This window comes from Calonectris borealis, chromosome 4 (assembly GCF_964195595.1).
Source record: "Calonectris borealis chromosome 4, bCalBor7.hap1.2, whole genome shotgun sequence".
NCBI classification, from domain to species: domain Eukaryota; kingdom Metazoa; phylum Chordata; class Aves; order Procellariiformes; family Procellariidae; genus Calonectris; species Calonectris borealis.
Genome location: NC_134315.1, coordinates 81,911,795 through 81,915,273, shown reverse-complemented (window position 1 = coordinate 81,915,273; position 3,479 = coordinate 81,911,795). Strand labels below are relative to the sequence as shown.

The following is a 3,479-nucleotide window of genomic DNA, read 5'->3' as shown; positions in this document are numbered from 1 at the left end:
GGGCGGCCGCGCTGCCGGTGGCTCCGCGGAGGAGCCGGCGTAGCCGCGGGGCTCGGGGCGCCGGGGAATAAAGCCCGGAGGGCCGGAGCCCGGCGTCCCCCGTCCCCGCCCGGGCCGCCCGCGGGCACACGGGGCCGGGCCCGCTCCGCGGGTCCCCCCCTGCCAGTTCCCAAGCACCGCCCGACACCGCCGGGGCTCCCGGGCCCGTCCCGACATCACACGCGGGGCCGTAGGGGTTCGGGGCTCAGCCGGGCGTTTGGGTGATTCAGAAGCGGGGCCGGGGCTCTGCAGCACGGGGCGAGCCGGGGTGTGCCAGGCCCGAGAAGGGAGCCCCGGTCCCGCGTTCCCGGGGCCGGGCGAGGGGCTCCGGGGCTGGGGCAGGGATCGAGTCCTGTGTGTTTGGGCTCAGAAACGCAGCCCCCGTTGGCTGTTTCTGGGGTCAAACCCCGGGGCTGGGGTGGCCGTGGCCGTGGCTGTGGGAGGTGGGTGGCGGGCGGGTGTTGGGGGGCAGGTGGGAGGGGGCGGGCAGGTGCGTGGGCCCCCACCAGAGGTGGGGGTCCGGGGAGGGTGCGTGGACCCCTGCCGGAGGCGGGGGTCCGGTCGCGTTGGTCCCTGACGCTTGGGAGGCTGGCATGCACCAGGCCGAATTAAACGTCTGAGATAGTCTCTGGGCGAAAAGGCACTTTTCACACCCTCTTTGTGCGTCCAACTGTTTATTCACCGGACTAACCATAAACTCGTTAGCCCATATTTAGACAGTGTACAATTATGACAGTTCATATTCATATACAAGTCGTGACAGTGATTGATTTACGACCTGGCCAAAAGCCAGGATCGTTTTAACAAGCACAAGCTGTGATCGGCTGGAGGTGAAACCGAGGAGGAGCTGGGGCAGCAGCAAAGGAGCTGGAGGCGGAAACGAGCTGGAGCCGCAGACAGGGGGGAGCTGGAGATGGGCTGGAGCAGCAAACTGGGCTGGGGACGAAACCGGGCTGGAGATGAAAACGAGCCGCAGCCAAAACTGCAGTGGAGCTGTCCTCGAGCTGGACCTGAAACAAAGAGAAACAATGACCTGAAGCTGCAAACGGGCTGGAGCCACAAACAAACTGGACCCATCCAGGAGCTGGACCAGAAACAAAATGGGGGCAGAAACAACCGAGCTGGAGCTGAAACGAGCCAGAGCCACCCATGAACTGGAGCTGTCCGTAAGCTGGACCTGAACCCAGAGCAGAAACAAACAGGAGCCGTCCAGGAGCTGGACCTGAAACAAAACGGGGGCAGAAACAACCAACCTGAAGCTGCAAATGAGCTGGAGCTGTCCATAAGCTGGACCTGAAGCCAGGGCAGAACCAAACAGGAGCCGTCCAGGAGCTGGACCTGAAACAAACGGGTGCAGAAAGAATGACCTGAAGCTGCAAACGAGCTGGGGCAGAAACAATCGAGCTGGAGCCACAACGAACAAGAGCTGAAACGAGCCAGAGCCATCCTTGAAATTGAGGTGGAAATGAACTGGAGCTGTCCGTAAGCTGGACCTGAACCCAGGGCAGAAACAAACGGGAGCCGCAAATGAACTGGAGCCGTCCAGGAGCTGGACCTGAAACAAACGGGGAGCCAAAACCAAACCTAACAAAAACAAATGGGGGCCCAAACAACCGACCTGAAGCTGGAGCTGTGCGGTCCCCGGCCACGCCCACGGCAGGCGGCAGCGTCGGCCTCGGCGCAGGCAGCCCGGCTTCTTCCTGGGGCTCCGCACCCCACGCGGCTCCCGGCGTGGCTGGGGCTTCTCCGTCCCTGCGCAGGGAGAGACGTGGGACAGTCAGCTCCTGGCAGCGGCCCAAAGAGCCCCAGAGCTGCTGCCCTGCTGCTCCTGGGCACGGGCAGCTCTGCCCGGCCCCCTCGGCAGCAGCAACCGTGCACCCGAGATGGGAGGGGAGGCAGAAATGGGGATGGGACACCAGAAATGACCCGTTTCTCCCCAGAAGGGTGAGATGTCCTCCCCATACACTCCTCGCAGCCACGGCCCCCCGAAACGTGCAGCCCAGACCTGCCCGGCCCTGGCTCAGGGTGGGCTGCAGGGACGGGACCCATGGGGCACCCCAGGGCCCCGCCTGCACCCACAAACAGCCTCTGGCTACAGGGGAACCTGCCCGGGCAGGTGCAGGCCCTGGCCCCAGACCCCCGCCGGCACAGCCGGCCCCGGGAGCCGAGCACCCCGGTCCCGCCGTGCAGCTCCGCTCGGCCGCCGCGTCAGGGCACTCACCTCACCGGGCACGTCCTCCCCGCTGGCGTCCCCCGGCGCTCGCTGCCTCGGGGCCGTGCTCCTCGCCCAGGCACCGGGATGAGCCTTCCCCACACATCGGCACAGCCACACGGCATCGCCTGGGCCCCCAACACCTCCCGAGGGACCGGCAGCACCGGGACGGCTGTCGCTCCCCGTGCCCGGCCAGGCCCAGCTTTGCCGTTTCACCGATGGGGCTGCAGGAGCTGGGTGCGGATCCCGGGAGCAGCTTCTGCTCCCATCGCAGCACATTTTGAGCTGAAAAATAAGTTTTTAAGTAAAACACGGGAGACAGGAGCCCCTCTTTTGGGGACGGGACCGGGAGGGAGACGCAGCATGCGGAGCCCGTACGGCCGTGGCCAGTTCGTGGTTCAAATGGGGGCTGATCCCACAGCTGAAATCGGGAGCTGCCGGGGACCCCCAGCCCCACAGGCCAAGCTGCAGCCCCTGCCCCCGGGAGGGGACCCCAGAGGGTCGGTGCCGAAACCCGCCGGGAAAGTCACCGGGCCCCAGCCGGGCACCCGCGGGGATCCCGCACCGGGGGAGAGGGAAGGGGAGCGCTCACCCGCGGCTGCCCCGCGGGCCTGCCCGGAGCGGAGGAGCGGAGCAGGACCCGGCACCTGCCCATGGATTCGCAGCCGGCCCGAGCCGACCGAGGAGAGAGGCTGGGACGCAGAGCACAGAGTCCCCAGAGGAGACGCTTGTTCATGCGCGTGAGGCGTCCCAGCCAAACTGGGGCACCCCAACACCCGGGGTTCTCGCACCCTTCACACGGTCGGGTCCAACACGTTTGACTGATCACTGGCACCCACGCTACCGATGACCGATCCCAGAAAAACTTGGCAGAGCAACTCCATTTCTGCGGCGTTCTGGCTGCTTGTCTGTTGATCCAGACGCCCCTGGAGTCCGTCCTGCCAGGGTCACTTCTCTGTGACGCCAGCCGACGACGGGAGGGTTCAAAGCCGCGTCAGAGGGGCTGGGATGCCGGCGTCACCTCGGATGTCGGGGGCGTCCTTCATCCTTCAGGGACAGCTCTCAGCTTCCACCAAGCAAAGTCCTTATGTCCAGGGCCGGGCTGTCCGCTAGTTTTACTTAAGCACGAGCAATATCAAAGTATAGAATAGATTAGAATAGAATAGATTAGAATAGACTGGAATAGTTCAGTTGGAAGGGACCTACAACGACCACCCGGTCCCACTGC

General features: G+C 65.0%; 1 long non-coding RNA gene across 1 annotated transcript; it reads right to left on the bottom strand.

Moving 5' to 3' along the window:
• Positions 1–696: 696 nt before the first annotated feature.
• LOC142082521 (uncharacterized) lies at positions 697–3,230 on the bottom strand. The gene is made up of 3 exons (XR_012673723.1): positions 2,261–3,230; positions 1,658–1,791; positions 697–1,049 (listed from the first exon to the last, which is right to left on the bottom strand). It is a non-coding gene; the product is annotated as an uncharacterized LOC142082521 (long non-coding RNA).
• Between the last annotated feature and the right edge of the window lie 249 nt (positions 3,231–3,479).